The following is a 21,358-nucleotide window of genomic DNA, read 5'->3' on the forward strand; positions in this document are numbered from 1 at the left end:
AAAGTAAAGACTGGAAAGAAAAGATGGGCAGATGGGCTTAGGGCCGGGCGCGAGGGGCCGAAGGGCCGGGGTCGTTCCCGCGGGCCGCTCCACGCTCACCTGCCCCGTGCAGGTGAGGCCCGTCCGCTTCCCTCCCTCCGCTCCCGCGCTGCCCGGTCCGCACTCACCTGGTGACCGGGGCGTCCGGACGCGGCGTGCGGCGCTGTCCCCGTGCTCGTGCCCGTCCCCGTGCTCGTGCCCGTGCGGTCCCGGGACAGCCCGAGCGGCGCGGCCACGCTGCGGACCGAGCGGCCAGCCGCACATCCGGCGAGGGAGCCCGGACCCTGCAGGGTGTGGCGCGCGCTCCGGGCTCGACGTGGGGGGGGAGAGGCGCTCCCTCCCTCGCTCCCTCCCTCGCTCCCTCCCGGAACCGCAGGCGCAACTTTCCCCAAAGCACCCACTTTTCCGCACCGTCTCGCCCACTCCGCTGGGCGGGGCGCAGGTGCGGGCGGAGCCGTGCACGGGGTCGGGAGCGCGCCGGGCGGCCAGCGGACGCGCGCGACCTGTCTCTGCCTGCCCGCGCCCGTCCCACCCCCGAGGCGGAATTCCAATGGCAGCCGTCACTGCGCGCTGTTCGTCCATCGCGGGAGGAATGCACGCTCGGCGTCCAGCAGCCCGTGGATGGGCTGAACGGCCGCGGGCCTGCGGGAGGCGCTGGGCGCCAGGGGAAGGTCAGGGAGAATGCCTCCCTCAGCAGGTGGGCCAGCCCTCTGCAGTTGATGGAAAAGGGTGTTGGAGATGCAGGGGGGCTTCAACGTGGCTCTTGGCTGGAGCAGGGGGAACACAAGGCAGCCCGACCCCCAAGGAGATACAGGGCTGCATCTCCAACCATCACTGCTTCACCGCCATCCCTTCCAATTCTTACATCCTCATCTCATTTCGGACAGGTCTGTCCTGTTCCGAGCTGACTTGGACGGACCCTGTGACTCCTCTCCAAGTGGATCCCAGCATTTCCCCACCGCTGACCTGTTGTACAATTCCCTGATTTCCCTTTCCCTCCCTCCTCGAGACAGGGTTACCCAACCCTCCAATCCAAGTGATCTGGCCCAGACTCCAGACACTTTCTTCTCGAGATCTGAGAGATTCGGAGAAGCATAGACAGCCTTGGGTGACAGTAGCAAACAGCGGGGACGTCTGTACACAGTAAAGGAAGGAAAGTTTCTGGGAGACGTCAGGGATCATTTTTTTTTTGCACGGAGAGTCTTGGGTGCCTGAGATGTGTTGCTTTGGATGGTAGTGGATGGTGCTTCTCCCACTGGAGGCCTGTGACTAGGGGTGGGCCTCAGGGATCACTGCTGGGACCCTTGTTGTTGGTCATCTAGATCAATGATCTGGATGATAATGTGGTCAATTGGATCAGCAAGTTGGCAGATGACACTAAGATTGGAGACGTTGTGGACAGTGAGGAAGGTTCTCAAAGTTTGCAGAGGGATCTGGACCAGCTGGAAAAATGGGCTGAAAAATGGAAGATGGAATTTAATGCAGACAAGGGTGAGGTGTTGGATTTTGGAAGGTCAAACCAAGAAAGGACGTACACGGTAAATGGTCGGGCACTGAGGAGTGGGCTAGAACAGAGGGATCTGGGAATACAGATGCATAATTCCCTGAAAGTGGTGTCTGATAGGGTTGTGAAGAGAGCTTTTGGCCTTCATAAATCAAAGTATTGAGTCCAGGAGTTGGGAAGTTATGGTAAAGTTGCATAAGACATTAGTGAGGCCAAATGTGAAGAATTGTGTGCAGTTTTCATCACCGAACTACAGGAAAGACGTCAATAAGATTGAAAGAGGCACAGAAAATTTACTAGGATGTTGACCGGACTCCAGGAACTGAGTTACAGGGAAAGGTTAAACAGGTTAGGACTTTATTCCCTGGAATGTAGAAGAATGAGGGGAGATTTGATCGAGGTATTTAAAATTATGAGGGGGACATCTAGGTTGGCTTTTTCCACTGAGGGTGGGTGAGTACAAACCAGAGGTCATGGGTTAAGGGTGAAAGAAGAAAGGTTTAGGGGGAACATGAGGGGGAACGTTTTCACACAGAGAGTGATGGGAATGTGGAACGAGCTGCCAGCTGAAGTGGTGAATGGGGCTCATTTTGAACATTTAAGAAGAATTTGGACAGGGACATGAATGGGAGGGGTATGGAGGGCTGTGGATTGGGTGCAGGTCAGAGGGACGAGGGAGAAAAATGGCTTGGCACAGACTAACAGGGCTGAAGGGCCTGTGCTGTAATGTTCTCTGGTTGAGGCTGGTACAATGGGGGACATTTAAAAGACTCATGAACATGGATGCAAGAAAAATAGAAGGTTATGGGTGGTGAGGGAGGGAAGGCTTTGATTGTTGTGTTGGTTTAGATGGGTCGACAAAGATGGCAAAGTTCCATATTCTATCAATGTGCTTGACATCAGGCCATTGGAGAAATTTACTCCAAAGCACTTGAAGCCTGTCTACTCTTTTAACTTCCATACCATTAATGTGAGCACAGGGTGTGGATCTGTCCCCTCTCCTGAACTTGGATGATCCTTGAATCTCACTATCTAGAAACCTACCTGTGTCTCAGATACATTGCGCGAGCCTCCACCTCTTCCTTGGGCTGACAACCTCAGATTCCCTGCTCTCTGGGAGAAGCAGTCCCTCTTTGTATCTGTCTTAACTCTCCAACGCTGAATCCCGAGGCCGGATCCCCTCATTCCAGTCTACCCTTGCGAACGCCTGTAATAAGCTCCTGGGTCTGGTTGAATTTGAGAACGTGATTGTTGTTCAGGCACCACCCAACCAGATTCTCCGTCCATCCCCATCCTGCATTCAAACTCATTATTTCCCACTCTTCAGGGAACAACGGTGGTCTTGTGAGTTTTGTTGGTTTTATGATGTTTACAATCGGAATTTATTCTCATTAACATGTCACAAACGTGGCTATAAATTACATTTCAGAAATAAATAAATAATGCAGGAGAATAGGAGAAAGTGGGGGGTCACGTTGATGCAAAGGGTGAAGTGGGATGAGTCCCTGGGATGAAGGAAAAACACCTAAAAATTGGATTTTGAAGACATTGAAAAAATAAAACTAAAGAATAAAGCCCCGACCAGAAGAAGATGGGGAGAACGAACTCCAATCAACAGAGAATGGCATCCAGAACAGTGTCGAACTTTGAGGGTGAAAATAGGCCACCTCGACAACAGAAAGATGGCGCGGGAAGCACTGAGGTAGTGGCTCAGAGCACCGATGGTAGCGGCCCGACGTGGGGGGAGCCCCCAGCGCTCGCCCAGCGGGGTGGCAGCAGGAGAAGTTGGTGCCCGCAAGAAAGCCGGCGGCGCGTTCAGGGACCAGTTGCCGGGAGGCATCAGGCTGGCGGAGGGGCTGAGACACAGTCAGCTGCCTCGAGGAGAACGGTGGGAGTGCGGGCTTGGAGCCAGCCCGGCAGTGCGTAAGGGGACGGCAAGGGGGGGAGGTGCGGGGGACCTCGGCCCCGCGGGGGAGGTTCAGATGACCACCTCGGAAAGCTTGACTAGCGACGAGGGCAGAAATACCCCCCTCCCCCAGGACAACGAGCTCCAATGGGCAGCAGAAGAGGGCAGAGGTGGAACGTGGGAAGCAGCGACCCCGAGACAGAGAACACAACGGGCTCACTCGGGAGCAATATGGAGGCCGGTGCTGTCGAAAGAGAGGATGGTGTCGTGCTGCATGAGGTGGCCAAGATGGTAGCGTCGGGAAGGAGGAGGGAATCAGAACCCTCACTGTGGATAATTTTAGAGGCGATGGTGAAAATGAAAAACAGACTCTCATTGGACTTGGGCAGGAAAATGAGCCAGTTAAGTTGGACAAATGCCATTCAGTATAAAATGCTTTGCAAGGAAGAGGAACAAGATTGGAAGAAAGAACAGGGAACAATGAACAGAAGAGGGCAACTGGAAAATGATGCTGCAGCATGGTGGTGGGGGGGGGGGCAGAAAGGGGGAGCCTGTGGCAAAGAATTGATATTCTTGAAAATTATAGGCGGCGGAACACACTTCAAATAGTGGGATTAAAGGAAGGAGTGGGGTGGGGGGGGGGGGAGAAACCCCGTCGCCTTCTTTCAACTCTAACTTCTGGAGACTTTGGGGAAGGAAAGCTGGGAGGAATCGAAAGAGATCTTAGTGCACACAGGCCCCGGACAAAGGCCACGCTCTGTGCTGGTGGAGCTACTGTGCCACCAGGGCTGAGAAAAAAATTTGAGAGCAGTGGTCTTTGGGGTAAAAGCAAGGGGAGGAGCTGGAGGGCAATAAAGTGTTTTTAATTATCCTGATATCAGTGGGACCCTCCTGCGTCAAAGGAAGGATTTGGAACCACCGAAAAGGACAGCAAAGCAAAAGGGGAATGTCTGTGTAATCAGATACCCAGCAAACTTGAAAATAGTAATGCCGGGTGGAGAGAGGGAATTTTTCTCAGGCCCAAAAGGAGCTCAAAAGTTCGTCAAACAACCAATCAGCAGTGGGAATAATTCTCTTGAAATACTGGCAGTAAAGAATCTAGGGCAAATTATGAAGATAAAGGTACCAAAGGATCCAAGAATATGTTTACTTGGAGATACCTATACAAACAATATAAAATTGAAATTGGACAAATAGCAAGAAAAGCAACTGTCTAGCGATTATCAAGGAAAGATGAGAGAGACGTGTTATTAAGTAGATAGTATAATGAGATGCGAAATTGTAGACCTTTGGGAAAAATTACATAGAGTTTAAGGAAGCGAAAATTTTTATAGTATTTGGAAACCATAGATAGATATAATGGATAATTTTCCATCCACCTCCACTATCTTATCCATTCCTCTTAATTAGTAATTTTAATAACGATTAATGATTGTCATATTAAATGGTAGGTGTGTGGCGGCTCACCGCAAGGCAGGCGAACCGGCCCTGCTTATAAACCACGCGGCGAGGCAGCCGGCCAAAATGGCGCCATTGGGGGTTTCCCTTCATTCCAGCTCGGGGCTCAGAAACCCGCGCTTGGGGACCACGTGATGCCCAGATGACGTCAGCGCCCTCCAGCGCGGTTCTCAGCCAGGTCCGGGCTGGGAGTATAAGTGCAGCCCAACAGCCTGCAATAAACTAGTCTGCTCACTGAGCTCAACCTACCTGGTTGTGTGTGTTAGTGCAGGAGCAGAGGACCTGCCGCTACAATTGGTGACCCCGACTGGTTCAAACGCCTTTGAACCCATCACGAGCGAGCCTGGGATCAGCGCTATAGCTGTGAAACTGCCTGAATTCTGGGTTCAGGAGCAGGAGACCTGGTTCGTCCACGCAGAGGCCCAATTTCACCTCCGCCAGATTTTGTCCGACATGACCAAATTCTATCATGTGGTCGCTGCCCTGGACCAGGCCACCGCCAGACACGTGCTGCACCTTGTTCAGCACCCACCCGCCGAGGACAAGTACGAGACCATCAAGCAAGTGCTTACCGGGTCCCTCGGACTATCCAGACACCAGCATGCCGCTCGGATGCTGCACCTCAACTCCCTGGGGGACAGGTCCCTGATGGAGCTGATGGACGAGATGCTTGCGCTCATGGGTGAGCACACCAACTCCCCACTCTTCGAGTGCATTTTCCTCGACCATATGCCCGGGGACATCCAGCCACTGGTGGTCCAGGAGAGCTTCACTGACCTGAGGAAGGTCCCCCAGAAGGCCCAGGAGCTAGGGCTCACACGATTCCCAGAGGGCTCAGTGGTCCAGCAGGTCACGAGGTACAGTCACGAACACGCCAAGCCCACCCCTAGCGCTGCGGTAGAACACCTGAACCCTGCAGGGGCCCCTAAGAGCATAACCAAAGCCACAGCATCTGCTTCAAGCCTCTGCTTCTACCACCAGCGCTGGGGAGCCAAGGCTCAGAAGTGTCATCAGCCCTGCTCATTCCAGGGAAATGACCAGGCCAGTTGCTGTTAATGGCTGCGGGGGCTGGCCAAGGACACAACCTTCTCTACCTGCGGGACTCAGTCAGCGGCCCGTGGTTCCTCGTTGACACTGGAGCCCAGATCAGTGTCATACCGGCCACGGCCATCGAATCCAGGAACCGACCTCATGGACCTCCCCTCCGTGCGGCCAACGCAATGGCAATCCGGACATATGGAGACAAGACAGTCCACTTCCAGATCGGCCAACAGAATTTCACATGGAGGTTCACCATCTCGTCCCACCCGACTGCCATCTTGGGTGCAGACTTCCTCCTCACACGCGGGCTTCTAGTGGACATTCGAGGATGGCACTTGGTGGATGCCAGTTTCCGCTCGGAGCAACCGCAGATGGCCACGATCAGCATGCCCAGAGATGAGTTCCAGCAGATCCAGGACAAGTTCCCGACACTCCTCAAGCCACAGTTCTCCACTGTGTTCCACCACATCCCCACCCAGGGCCCGCCGGTTCACGCCTGACAAGCCTCAGGTAGCGAAGGAGGAGTTTTCGCACCTGTTGGAGCTGGGGATCATTCGGTGGTCCGACAGCCCGTGGGCCTCGCTGCTCCACCTGGTCCCGAAAGCCTCCGGCGGCTGGCATCCCTGCGGAGACTATCGACGGCTCAACGAGGCAACAGTTCCTGACCGTTACCCCATCCCTCACATCCAGGACTTTATGGCCAACGTGCACGGTGCGAGGGTCTTCTCCAAGGTTGACCTGGTGTGCGGATATCACCAGATCTGGTGTACCCTGAGGACATACCCAAGATGGCCATCATCACCCCTTTTGGCCTGTTCGAATGCCTGCGCATGCTGTTCGGGCTCAAGAACTCCGCTCAGACCTTCCAGCGCCTCATGGACTCGGTGGGCAGGGACTTGGATTTCGTCTTTATTTATTTGGACGACATCCTTGACGCCAGCAAGGACCTGGGTGCAACACAAGACCCACCTGCGCGCCCTTTTCTACCAGCTGGCTGCCATCAACCTGGCGAAGTGTCAGTTCGGGAAAGAGTCCATGCAGTTCCTGGGCCATTCCATCACGGCCGAAGGAGCCATGCCCACCGCTGCGAAGGTTGCTGCCATCAGGGAATTCCCACGCCCGAACAGCCTCAAGGGATTGCAGGAGTTCACAGGTATGGTCAACTTTTACAGCCGCTTCATCCCGGGAGCTGCGCGCATCATGCAGCCGCTGTTCGCCCTCGTCGCAGCCAAGCACAAGACGCTCGCTTGGAACCCAGAAGCCTGCACCACATTCGAGCCCACCAAGGACGCTCTCACGAAGGCCGCCATGCTCGCCCACCCGCACACCGACCTGCATATGGCACTCTCTGTTGATGCCTCTGCCACAGCCATCGGTGCCGTCCTGGAGCAGCAGGTGAATGGGCATTGGGAGCCACTGGCATTTTTCAGCCGCCTGCTCCGCCCGTCGGAACGCAAGTATAATGTCTTTGACTGTGAGTTACTGGTCATGTACCTGGCAGTGTGGCATTTCTGCTATTTTTTGGAGGGGAGGACTTTTACCATCTTCACGGACCACAAACCCCTCACCCAGGTGCTCGCGATGGCAAAGGATCCCTGGTCAGGCTGTCAGCAGCGTCACCTCTCCTTCGTGTCGGAGTTTATCACTGACATTTGGCACAAGGTGGGGAAGGACAATGTGGTTGATGATGCACTCTCGCGACCGGCCATCTGCGCGCTGAGGCCCGGCCTCAACTTCGACCAGCTCGCCCGGGACCAGGAAGCTGATGAGGATACAAGGGCCTTCAAGACCGTCATCACCAGCCTGCGGTTCCGAGACCTCCCGACTCCGAGCGGCGAAGGCACCATCCTGTGCGATATCTCCTTGGACATCCCGCGGCCAGTGGTTCCGCAGCAGTTGCGCAGGCAGGTCTTCCATCACATCCACGACCTTTCACATCCATCCATCAGGTCCACGGTCCAGATGGTGGCAGAACGGTTCATATGGCATGGGCTGCGGAAGTAGATCGCGGGCTGGGCCAGAGCATGCACCCATTGCCAGACGTCCAAGGTGCACAGGCACACCAGGGCGCCCGTGCAGGAGTTCAAGCACGTCCAGGTACGCTTCAGCCACATTCACATGGACATCTACGGGCCCTTACCCGTTTCCTGGGGCAACCATTACCTGTTTACTGTGGTGCACCGCACCACTCGCTGGCCTGAGGCGATCCCAATGCCAGACGTCTCCAACGACTCCTGCTCCCGAGCCCTGTTGAATGGTTGGGTTGCCTGGTTCGGCGCCCCGACTCACCTCACCAGCGATCGGGGCGCCCAGTTCACATCTGTGTTCTGGGCACAGCTCACCAACAAGTTGGGGATACAGCTACCCTGCACCACGACCTACCACCCACAGGCCAATGGACTCATCAAACGTCTGCAACGCCACCTTAAGTTGGCGCTCATGGCCCGCCTCATCGGTCCCGACTGGACGGACGAACTGCCTTGGGTGCTCCTGGGCATCCGCTCCACTCCCGAGGAAGATCTGCAGGCATCATCAGCTGAGCTGGTCAACGGTGCGCCGCTAGCACTACCTGGTGAGTTTGTCAATGCACCTCACAATCCCCAGCGGTCGCCGCACAAACTATTTCCTCACCTCAGGGCACGCTTGGACTTGTTTGAACCCCCACTGCTGCCCAGGCATGGCACCCGCCTGACTCAAGTTCTTGGCGAGCTGCTTTCCGCAGAGATCATTTTCGTTCAGTGGGGCTCGACCACGGCACCTCTACAGCGACCGTACAAGGGGCCGTACAGGGTTACACAGCATTCCGGCTTGACGTTCATGCTGGACTTGGGCGGCAGGCATGAGCTGTTTACCATGGACAGGCTGAAGCCAGCGCACCTTGATCCCACCGAGCCCGTGGTCGATGCCCAGCCCAAGAAGCAAGGCCACTCGGCAAAAAAGGACATTGGCGCCGGTTCTGGGGGGTGTTGTGTGGCGGCTCACCACAAGGCAGGCAAACAGGCCCCGCTTGTAAGCCACACAGCGGGGCAGATGGCCAAAATGGCGCCATTGGGGGTTTCCCTTCCAGCTCGGGGCTCAGAAACCCACGCTTGGGGACCACGTGATGCCCAGATGACATCAGCGCCCTCCAGCACGGTTCTCAGCCAGGTCCGGGCTGGGAGTACAAGTGCAGCCCAGCAGCCTGCAATAAACTAGTCTGCTCACTGAGCTCAACCCGTCTAGTTGACTGTGTTATTGCAGGAGCAGGTGGAGCCGCCGCTACATGTGGTTCTTTCTTTTCTTTTCTTACTTTTGGGTGGGAGGGGGGATGGGGAGAAAAATGTAAAAGTATTTTTTGTATAATTGGCTCTGTATATTTGATTAATGTTTTATTCAATTTTTCCTGTATTGATGCAAACAATTAAATAAAATTTAAAAAATATATAATTAAAAAATCAATGAGAAAATAATTTTATAATAAAGTAAAGAAAAAAGAAAAAAAATGTAAATAAATGGGTGTAGAATTGGGAAGAGGAAGAAATGTAACGAGGAGAATGGTCCTGGAGACACAGGGAAGGTGGGTGGAGAGGAGAGGGGGGTAGATGGGTGCAAAAGGCACAACCTTTAATATAGAGTGGGGTGGTGACGATGTGGAGGTTCGGTCACCAGTGGAGGGGGAAGGGGAGATCTGCGAAGGGATGGAGAAGGTGGGGAGCAGTTTTAATAGCGGGTGTCATATGGGGTTGGGGTTTGTTGCTGGTTCCTGTGTTACTTTTGTTTTCATTTTTCTTCTTCTGTTGAATTTTCTTTTCTTTTATCTGTCTTTTTTGGGTTCGTGGTCTTTGTTCTTGTTTCATCTTCCCGGGGTTTGTCATGGGCTCTGGAGCAGACGGCTGAAGGGAAAAGATTGGACAAACATCGGACGTGGGGTGGTGGAGGTCTGGGAGAAACACAAGCCTGAGAATCTCTGAGGCAGTGGCCAAAAATATAAACTACGTTAGCTTTAACGTTAATGGCTTAAATGGGTCAGTGACGAGGAAAAGAAGCTTGGCGCACAAAAATAAAATGGGAGTGGATCTGGCCTTTCTCTAAGAAACACATTTAACGGTGCGGGAACACCAAAAACTAAAAAGGTGATGGGTGGGCCAGGTAATAGCCTCCTCATTCAGCTCAAATGCAAGGGGGGTGGCAATTCTGAGAGGAAAGAGTGTTCCTGTGAAAGTGTAGAAAATCTAATGGCGCACTGTCAGATATAGTCAGAATCCTGAACCTTAGTAAACGTGCACGCCCTCAACTTTGATGATGAGAAGTTCATACAGGACATTTTCCTGGAATTAACAGAGGGAAAGAAAACCCTTCTGATTGGGGGGTGGGGAAGATATTAATTTTTGTTTAGATCCTGTCTTAGATAAGTCAACAAAGAAAATAGCCAAAACAAAGGCGGTGAGGGCTACCATTGATGGTATGAAGGAGCTAAACTTGATAGACATGTGGAGGTGGAAGCACGTAGAGGGAGAGGGATTATTCCTTCTACTCAAAACAACAGGTCTTCCATTCTAGAATAGATTTTTTTCCTGGCTTCAGCCCATGTAGAGGATCATGGAGGCTGATAGACTTCAGTGATACTTCTCTCAGATCATTCACCCCTGACATTAACAATAGATATGCCAGATAAGCAGGATATGGAGTACAAATGGCATCTTAATATGTTGCTGGTAAAGAAGCCGGAGTTCCATAGTTTCATAGACATGTCTGCGAGGCCAACTGTACCTCTACTCCAGATAAATTTCTCCGATGGGATGCCCTCAAAGTGTATTTGAGAGATCAAATAATTGGATACACCAAAACAGTTTAAAAAAAAATATGAGGGAGGTGGATAAATGAGAACAGGAAATTACTCGTCGAGAAAAGGATTTCCAAAAATTGGATTCAGAGGATCATTACAGGGCTCTAACAAATTAAAAACTGAAATACAATACACTCCAAACATTTAGTATGGAAAAGGCCATGAACAAAACAAAAATGCTATGAACTGGGGGCAAGAGCCCACAATGACTTTTCTTGGCAGTTGAAGACAGAACAGGCCTCAAGGATGATCAATGCGGTACAAACTGGGAATGCAGGATCACCTATAAACCAAAAGAGATTAATGAGACCTTCTGGAAATTCTATGAGGGTTTATGTAAATCAAAATTGACAAGGGGGGCCTGATAAAGTCAGCGGGTTCCTGTCTAAATTAGAGTTTAAAAATTTAGACCCAGAAGAACAGGAAGGGCTAGATCTTCCCTTCACAGAGAAGAGATAGGGAAAACATTGAACTCGCTGCAGACTAACAAGTCTCCAGCGAAGGATGGGTTTCTACCTGAGTTTTATAAGGAATTCAAGGATTTATTGATGCCTCTCTATATGGAAGTTGTAGACCAGGGAATGGAGACCCATACCCTCCCAGAATATTTTTCAACACCAATCATTATAATGATACTTAAAAAAGACAAAGATCCGCTAACGCCGTCTTCTTATAGACATATTTCCCTGTTAAACATGGACTATATGATACTGGCCAAAGCCCTGGGAAATAGATTGGAAAAACATCTGCCAAAATTAATAAATAAGGACCAAGCAGGCTTTGTACAAAAAAGTCAGGCAGCAGTCTGTTGAGCATAATCCATCGGGCACAAACCAGACGTTTGGCTGTCGCCCTAGCTGGAGAAAAGGCATTTGACAGACTGGAGTGGGATTTCTTATTCAAAGTGATGGAAAAGTTGAGTTTAGGGCCAATTTTTATAAATTGGATAAGGGCACTTTACCATGCATCCAAGGTTAAAGTTGGGACTAATTGACAATTTTCCCCAACCTTCCCACTGACAAGATCAAGTAGACAAGGGTGCCGACTATCTCCAGCCCTTTGAAGAACATAAAATCAATTTATTTGCCGATGACATTCTGTTATATCTGACAGACCTAGCAAACTCATTGTCCAAGCTGTGCTCTACTCTGGAGGACTATGGGGAGATCTCTGGGTATAAGGTCATTTGAGACAAGAGTGAAAACATGCCACTTACTAAGGGGGATTACAGTCAATACCAAGAAAATAGTTATTTAAAGAGGCCACACATATTTGGGAGTCAGAATAGACAATAACTTGAATAATTTATATAAACTAAATTATACCCCATTGCTCGGGAGAATTGAAAAGGACTTAAATAGGTGGATGTCCCTCCCCATAACGTTAGTGGGCAGAGACAACTATGTTAAAATTAATGTGTTGCCGAGACTTCAGTACCCAGGGATTCTTCCAAAATTTGCTTTTGCGAATAAGGACGTTTTTATGGAATAGAAAGGTAGCCAGGGTCTCTATGGAAAAATAGACCTGGGATTACTGTCTGGGCAGATTACAAATGCCAGACTTTAAGAAATACTATTGGGGAGCCCAGTTGAGATACATCGCCTCACTCTTCGAGGAGGAAGTTGCACTATCCTGGGCACAAATTGGCCTGCACGGGGTGGGAGAGAAGGTAGCAGAGGACTTTAATTATAAATGGGATGCTAAATTGTTATCTGGGAAAACAGGCAGCCCTATACTAAAACAAATAATTTCCATTTGGAATAAAATTAACCAATATCTAGGAATCAAAGTGGGGCTGTCCCTAAAAACACCCCTGACTCTAAATAGATTAATACCATTGACGGGAGGTAACAAGATCCTGGACACCTGGTGTCATAAAGGTGTAGAGAATTGTTACGAGCAGGGGAAGTCATTTGAACAACTCAGGCATAAGTATTATTTATCAAATAAGATGTTCCACTGCCACCTTCAGATAAGATCTTCCCTGCAGGGCAAATTAGGTCCAACTAAGGCCCTACCAACGTGAAGTGATGTAGAAGCCCTGATTCGAAGGGGCAGCACACGGAAGTTCATCTCGGCAATGTATTTCTTGCTCCAAGCAGACAGACCTAGACCAGGCCTTCGTAAATCAAGGCAGAGTTGGGAGTCAGATTTGGGAATACTGATTGATGAGTGGTGCTGGTCCAACCTGTGTCGGACCAACATGACTGCAGTCATTAATGCACGGTACAGGCTGGTGCAATACATCTTTCTACACCAGCTGTACCTGACACCATAAAAATCGAACAAATCTAAACCAGAATTGTCAGAGCAATGCTTCAGGTGAAGCATTGAGACAGGAACCTTTGTGCACGCAACCTGGACGTGGACCAAGGTGAGACCCTTCTGGGTGTAACTGGGCCAAGTCCGAGAAAAAAAACATAAGTAAATAATTCTCGCAAGACCCAGAGTTGCTCCCGTTGGGAAATATAACGGACATAAGACTTGCAATGAACCCGTCCAACTTCCAGATCCAATTTGTAATGATCGCATTGGCAATGGCCAGGAAGTGCATAGCGACCACCAGGAAATCCGACTCCCACCTGAACACTGCTCACTTTAACTTGGAAGAACAAAGCTGTGTTCCCCTGGAGAAAATTACTTACAACTTCAGGAAAAAGTAGAACACTTTTTTGAAAATTTGGCATCCATACTTAAATTCCATAGGAGCACGATTATAGTATGGACCCCACCCCACCTCCCCCATCTATTCCTCAACCGGTGGGGGAGGGGGGGGCCATCCAATCCCAACCAGGAAAAGTCAAGAGAAGAAAGCAGGCTGAGCACTGGCTGCGGACTTTTGTGGTGTGTGTCTTGAATGTCGTGTGTTTAGTTCAGTGTTAAATGTTGGGGAGGGAGGGAGATGAAAAGAGCTTGAACTCTGCAGGAAACGGAATAGAATGGATAATTGTAAACTGTAGTCAACGGTGATACTGTTAATATTGACACTGATAATGTCGATAATGGTTTGAGTTTAAGTTTGGAAAGTCATAAATATTCAAGAAAAAATAAAATAGGAAAAAGTGCGGCTGTGTCTTTGGTTCATTGGTCAGTCAGTAATCTGATGGCGGGCGGGAAGAAGCCGTCCTTGTGCCATTGAGTGCTCACCTTTAGGCTTCTGTACCTTTTTTCCTAATGGTAGCAGGCCTGGCCTGGGTGGTGTTTGTTCTGGTGGAGGGGTTATGGAGTTGCCACCTTTATGAAGGGAGTCACAGATACAGTCAGCAAGGGCGGGCCAGCCATATACAAAGAGTTCCACCACATTCACCCTCTCTTTGAAAAGGAGTCCGGCGGGGTGAGGTGGGTTCACGTGCATCACAGATTCAGTCTTGTCTGCTGTTCTGACCGTCATGGCGCCAGCTGTGGCTCAGTTGTTGCCTTCTGGACTGTCTGGTCGTTGTCGGTGGGTGGGTTGTCTGGCGACTGAACTGAGGCAGTTGGGCAGGGGCTGGGTGAGGATATAGGACTGCTGATGGGTGACTCGCCCCCTGGTAACTCCTCCCCTTGTAACCCTGGAATAAAGGTCAACCTCCCTCTCCCTGTCCTCAGTCGAGCACTTGGAATCGGGTCAGCTACAAGTCTAAAGTATAATAAACCTCATCGTTCCTCACTCTACGGCTTTGGAGTCATTGATATAACCTATCAATTTATTATACTTTAAATTTCCCACACGGGATGGACAAACTGCTGCTTCCCGACAGACTAGACCTTGGCCTACAGATGACCGGAGCCCCAGAGTTGTATGATCAGTGGATCGAGTGCTTCACAGACTTCCTGGAAGCTTCTGAGGACATTGTGGATTCTGATGAGAAGAAACTCAAGTTACTGCAAGCGAGGGTCGTCCGCCGTGCGTACTTGGCAATCAGGAGCTGCTTGTCTTACCCCGCTGCCACGACCGAGCTCCGCAACCTCTACAGACCGCGGGTAAATATATCTACTCCGAGAACATTGAGTTTTCTAATTTAGTTAACCCCCCACTCCCATCTGATTCTTCTGCTTCCAGCTCTTTGCTATGTCAGCAAAGATGCTTGCAAATTTCTGCAGGTGGAGCGTGGAGAGCTTTCGGACTGGTTGCATCACTGTCTGGTACGGAGGTGTTGATACCCAGGACAGGAACAGGCTACAGAGAGTTGTGAACTCAGCCACTGCCATCACGGGCACCAGTCTCCACTCCATCATGGACATCTGCAAGAGGCGGTGTCTTAACAAAGAAGCCTCTAAAGGACCCCCACCACTCAGGCCAGGCCTTCTTCACTCTGCTACCATCAGGAAGGAGGTGCAGGAGCCTGAAGACAAACCCTCAGTGGCACAAGAACAGGTTCTTCCCCTCCACCATCAGATTCGTGAACGGACAATGAATGACAGACACCCCCTCACTTTTTCCTTCTCTTGCACTAAATTCTTTATGTTTAAATATTGCTTTTATGGAACTGTAATGGCGTAATTTTGCGCTTGTAATGCACATTATTGTTGCCGCATAACAACACGGTTGGCATAGCAGTTAGCGTGACGTCGTTACAGTGCCGGCTATCAGGGTTTGAATCCTGCACTGTCTGTAAGGAGTGCGTTAGTTCTCCCCGTGTCTACGTGGGTTTTCCCCGGAGGGTCCGGGCTCCTCCCACCATTCGAAACGTACCTGGGGTGTAGGTCAATTGGGTGTAATTGGGCAGCATGGACCCGTAGGGTATGTCTAATGTTCTTGACAACAAGCTAGATTCTGATTTCTTCCGTACTTCTCGACTTGTTTATTCCCACGTTAACTTTATTTCCCCCTTCCCCTCTTTGTGATCTCTCCCTCAACCCATTTCCCCAACTCTCACGCCGTCCACTCACCTCCCTGACCATCCCCCAACTTCTTTATATACAGAATGCATCTTTTAGTCTTTGGGTCCCATTGACTGTCCAATTCCACCCATGATTTCCTCCATATTATGACAGCACATTACACATCCATTATCCCAGTCCCAAAGAAAAGCAAGGTAATCTGCCTCAACCATTCTCACCTGATGGCACTGGCATCGACCATGATGGTTTGCTTCGAGAGGGCAGTTATGGAGCAGATCGACTCCTTGCGCAAGAGGGACATGGAGCAACTTCAGTTCGGCTGTCATCATTACAGGCCAAAGGCAGGTGTCTCCTCGCTGACCCTCCAGTCTGCGTTAGATCACCTAGACCACAGGAACAGAGGTGGAACCACTGTTAATACTGTTTGTACATGTACGGCTGGCCTGCCCCTTGCTGAATGTACCCATGGCTTCAGTGAACTTCTAGTCTTTGGAATCATGGATAGTGCATCAATCTTGTTAACATTTTGTTTGAAAAGGACAAGTTGCTGAGAGCAGAGAGGCTGGAAATCAACCCACAGTCATTGGAACCATCCGACAATTCTGAAATCTGGCTACGCTGCTTCACCGTGGTTCTGCAGGCCTCTGCCACGGTCATCCAATCCAATGCAGACGAGCTGCACCTACTGTTCTCATGGGTCGGGCACCATGTTCGCCCGATAGTCAGTGACTGCAAGACATTCACTGAAGCCGTGGACATGCTGAAAGGCCAGAATCGGACCCAAGTGAATGAAGTCTACACCAGGCAGGTCCTAGGTCGAAAGGTCTGTCGAAACACTCCATGCAATCAGATCCCTCCTGTGCATCACGACCAATGCCACCCCTCATGATTGTTTCCCTTCCCCAGGAAGTCTACGTCAGGGGACCACGCTGCCATCCTGGTTGACGAGCCCAGAGCCTGTCCTGTTCTGGAGGCATGTGAGAAGCCTTAAGTCTGACCCACTGGTTGAGAGCGTCCACCTCCTCCATGGCAACCTGCAATACCCAGAGGGCCACGAGGACACCGTGTTCATGCGGGAGACCTCAGGACTGGCCAACCAACACCCCCCCCCACCCCAGTCAGCCATCACATGCCATGTCACCCTGCCCCAGTAATAGGATCTATCAAAGCCATAGAGTGAGGAACGATGAGGTTTATTATACTTTAGTCTTGTAACTGGCCCGATTCCAAGTGCTCGACTGAGGATAGGGAGAGGGAGGTCGACCTTTATTCCAGTCACAAGGGGAGGAGCCACCAGTGGGGGACGGGCCAGCTACCCATCGACAGTTACATATTCGTATCACCACATTCCCCCCTCTTACCTGCCTCCAAGAGGCACAGCCGGTCGGATGGTCTCTTTTGCCTCTGTCACTGGTGCAATTCTCCTGGTGTCATAATGGTCGGCTCTATTGCCAGTCGTGTGTCTTGAGGCTGGGGAGGGAGGGCTGGCTCCATCGGAGGTGGGCCTTGGTTGTACGTTGGGGTAGTCGTGGTGGTCGGAGCAGCTGGAGAAGGGTCCGGGGTGTATGGCATGGTGGGTGGGGGTGGATTGCTGACCTGCACCGAGTCCCTGACAGGGACCAGGTAGGACCTGGGTTGAGGAGGGTGGGGAATGGACAGGGATCTCCAGCAAGCGCCAGGGACCGTGTCCTCATGGCCTTCCGGATACACCACATAGACATACTGAGGGTTGGTGTGCAGGAGTTGCACCTCAACCAACGGGTCAGACTTGTGACCCCTCGCGTGGAAGGGTCCCGGGGATGAGAGCCAGGGTGGCATTATGGTTCCGGTCACCAACTTCCTGGGGAAGGAAAATGTGTTCATCTGGGGTTGAGTTGATAGCATAGCAGAGATCAGATAGCATGGAGTGCTTCTGGCAGGACTTCCTGCCAACGTGACACTGCCAGGCCTTTGGACTTGAGAGGCAGGAGGACAGCTTTCCAAACTGGGGTGTTTTCACTCTCTACCTGGCCGCTCCCCCACGGGTTGTAATGCCACTAGCCAACAGGTACTCCCGCAGTTTGTCGCTCATGAAAGAGGACCCCAGATCACTGTGGATGCAGTTTGTCGCTCATGAAAGAGGACCCCAGATCACTGTGGATGCAATTTGGGTACCCGAAGAGGATAAATATGCTGCGGAGCACCTTTATGACGGTTGGTGGGGTCATGTCGGGACAGGGGATGGCAAAAGGAAACCTGGAATACCTTGCTAATGACCTTCAGGAAATATACGTTCCTGTTGGACGAGGGCACCGGGCCCCTTAAAATCGATGCTGAGTCCTTCAAAGGGGCACGTGGCCTTCATGAGGTGTGAATTGTCGGACCGGATGAACTGGTTTGCATTCCGCACAGACCCGAGAGGGTCTGGTCAATGACCTAACATCCCCAATGGAGTAGGGAAGGTTCCGGTCTTTCACGAAGTGGAACCATCTTGTGAGTCCGGGGTGGAAAAGGTCATCATGGAGGGACCGGAAGCGGCCAAGATGCGTACTGGTGCACATCCCCTGTGACTTGGAGTCGGGGGGGGGGGGGGGGGGGAGGGTCGTTGAGCTTGCCCGGCCGGTATAGGTTGTCGTAGTTTTAGGTGGAGAGCTCGATTGTCTGCCTCAGGGTTTTGTCATTTTTGATCTTACCCGCAATTTTGTATTGAACATGAAAGCAACAGCTCATTGGTCCATTAGCAGGGTAAATCTCTTCCCAGCCAGGTAGTGACGCCAGTGGTGTACCACCTCAATGATGGCCTGCGCCTCCTTCTCGACGGAGGAATGCCATGTCTTGGGACCGTGGAAGGTATGGAAAAAAATGACACAGGCTTGCCTGTGGGGGCCAGGTCACTGGGGATATTTTTGGAGAAAAAAGTGGGGCTTATACCATCAAATACAGTAATTAAAGCAGAGATGTGGAGGAATTTCTTCCACCAGAGAGTGGTGAACCTGTGGCTACAGGCAGCTGTGGAGGCCAGGTCATTGGGTATATTTAAAGCAGAAATTGATGGATATCTGAATAGTCAGGGTGTAAAAGTGATGGGGAGAAGGCCATGGAGTGGAGAAGACCCAATGGGCCGAATGGCCGGCTTCTGCTCCTCTATCTAATGGAAATATGATGGCCAGAGGCACAGAGAGAAAGAAGGAAAGAGAAAGGGTCAGGTGGGAGAAGGAGTGGTGGCCAGGCGGAGTCCAAAGTCTGCCAGTGCTGCATTCGGTGAAGAAGAGGTGTGAACAGTGACATAGAGAGTCCAGAGGGGAGGGGGGGAGAGACTGAGTGTGAGGCCGAGGGCTGAGGATGGAGGAGAGGTGTGGGTCTGGTTGAGGATGGGTGGGAAAGGAGTCAGGACAACACTTAGCCTAGAGGTTAGCACAACGCTGTTACAGTGCCAGTGACTTGAGTTCGAATCTGGCGCTGTCTGTGAGGAATTTGTACGTTCTCCCCCAGGTTTCCTCTAGGGGCTCCAGTTTCCTCCTCCCCACCCCCCCAAAACGAACAGGAGTTGTAGGTTAATTGGTGTATTTGGGCGGCACGGGCTTGTGGGCTGAAAGGGCCTGTTACTGCACTGTATCTCCAGCAGCTCAGTTGATGTCGCGGTTAGCGCAATGCCTTTACAGCACCAGCGATCGGGACCAGGGTCCGAATCTCGCGCTGTCTGTGAGGAGTTTGTACATTCTCTACATGTCTGCGTGGGTTTTTCCTGGGGGCTCCAGTTTCCTCCCACCGTTCCAAATGTATTGGGGTTGTAGGTTAATAGGACGGCACGGACTTGTGGGCTGAAAGGGCCTGTTACCGTGCTGAATGTCTACATTTAAAAAAAAAATTAAACTTAAAAAAAGCAGGGCGAGCAGAAGAGCAGAGGGGGTACAAAAGAGAGGGGGAGGGGGGCTCATTGGGTGAAATCAGAGAATTTGTAGTCTGTCCAGATGGAAGATGTGGGGCAGTTCCTTCAGTTTACGTTGGGCCTCAGGGAGGTAATGGAGAGGGGAGACGGGGGGCAAGTGCGTGTCCAACAGGCAGAGGTAATGGATGAACAAAGGAGGGAGGGCACACCAGCAAGCAGGGAGAGAAGGGATAGCTCTGTGTGGACCATGCCCCTTCCCCCCACCATTCTGTTCGGGCACCTGCCCACATTCTCTCACCCCTTGATGAAGGGCTCAAGCCCTAAACGTGGGTGAAGGACACCGTCTGACCTGCTGAGTTTCTCCAGCGTTGTGTTTTTAAGTCCGTAGATGTTGTTTACTTTCAGAAGGCCTTTGACAAGTGTGGTAAACCACTGTTTGTATATTTATCGGTCTGGACGTGCCCATAGGCCGACTGGACCTGTGGCTCCTCCCACAGACTCCTGAATAAAAGTGACTGTCCCACAGCCCCCTCCCCAGTCCAGGACAGTCGACCAGCACGGACGGGCTGCTCTCCTCCCAGCCCTACTGCAGGAGGCAACCACTGGACCTGCAGAGAGGCAACCTTGGGGTCAGGCCCCACCTGCCGGCTGTCAATCACCAGCCTGCATAGAGGCCCGAGTTGGCCCCTTCGGGAGCCAGTCGTGCATGTGGATCCAGCAAAGATACTGAGACTGGGGTGTACAAGTTTAAGCTAATTAAACCCTGTTGTACAGTCTGTGGACTTTATTCAACGAGCAGCACACAGGGCCTCTATTCTGTTGTGAATAAAGAGCCTGTCAGTTTTACGTAACTTCTAGACGTCTGGAGTTATTGCTGGTCCATCAATTTTATTAGCAATAAATTTTGATAATGGAGCAAATCCTAAAACAGAGAAGTTGGAAATCGGCCCACAATCGCCGGAAGTCTCCACCAGCTTGGAACTCTGGCTGCGTCGCTTTGAAGCATTCCTGCAGGCATCATTTGATCAGAGAACGACAAGCTGCAGGTACTACTCTCCCAGTCGGGCCCCTGGTAAATTCAATGATTAGGGACACTGAGTCGAACCCAGAGGATATCCTGATGGACATCCTGAAAGTACCTGAAGAAGGTAAACAAGGTCTACTCGAGACACCTCCCAGCTACCCGTAAGCAATCGAGCGCTAAGTACCTTCAAGTCCTGCGAGCTCTCGGACGGGCCTTCAACTGCATGGCCATGACGACCGTGGGGAACATGGAAGACCTGATCAGAGATGCTGATGTCACGGGCATCAGGTCCAACTACATCTGACAGAGACTGTTGAAGCAAGGAGAGGTCAACCTGCGGAGGGTGGTCAAACTGACAGACACGCTAGGAGTGGCCCTCCAGATAAGTGTGTGTTTCGTACAACTCACCTTGCATCATGGAGCATGGAGTATTGACCCTGATCCCGACTGCATGCACCCTTTGTTGGAACTCCCCCTTCCCCACAGCCTCAAGGCTCTGAAAAGGTGCCTGGGCTTCTTCTCCTACTATGCCCAGTGGGTCCCCAATTTTGCAGACAAGGTCCACACCCTCAATAAATCCACCTCCTTTCCACTGACGTCAGAGGCTCATGCAGCCTTCAGCCACATCAAGGCAAACATTGCAAAGGCCACGATGAATCCACCTCGTTCCAGGTAGAGAGCAATGTGTCCGACTTCACTCTGGCTGGCACCCTTAACCAGGCGGGCAGACTCATCACTTTCTTCTACTGCACCCTCCAGGGCCCCAATATTCGACACTCCTCTCTCGAGAAGGAGGCCCAAGCCATTGTTGAGGCAGTGCAGCACTGGAGACAATACCTCACCGGAAAACCATTTACCCTGCTGACTGA

The 21,358-nt window shown here is 51.5% G+C and overlaps 2 protein-coding genes across 3 annotated transcripts in view; one reads left to right on the forward strand and one right to left on the reverse strand.

Annotated features, from left to right (window-relative positions):
• The window catches only part of fam83hb (family with sequence similarity 83 member Hb), a 110,224-nt gene extending 109,757 nt beyond the window's left edge, over positions 1-467 (reverse strand). Inside the window, exon 1 of the mRNA XM_069915147.1 lies at positions 168-467. The gene's annotated coding sequence lies outside the window, so the exon portion shown is untranslated. The remainder of the gene's footprint in view (positions 1-167) is intronic.
• Positions 1-21,358, forward strand: part of LOC138752005 (fucolectin-like) — a 258,819-nt gene that overhangs the window by 119,779 nt on the left and 117,682 nt on the right. The window lies entirely within an intron of this gene.

This window comes from Narcine bancroftii, chromosome 1, assembly GCF_036971445.1.
Source record: "Narcine bancroftii isolate sNarBan1 chromosome 1, sNarBan1.hap1, whole genome shotgun sequence".
Taxonomy (NCBI): Eukaryota; Metazoa; Chordata; class Chondrichthyes; order Torpediniformes; family Narcinidae; genus Narcine; species Narcine bancroftii.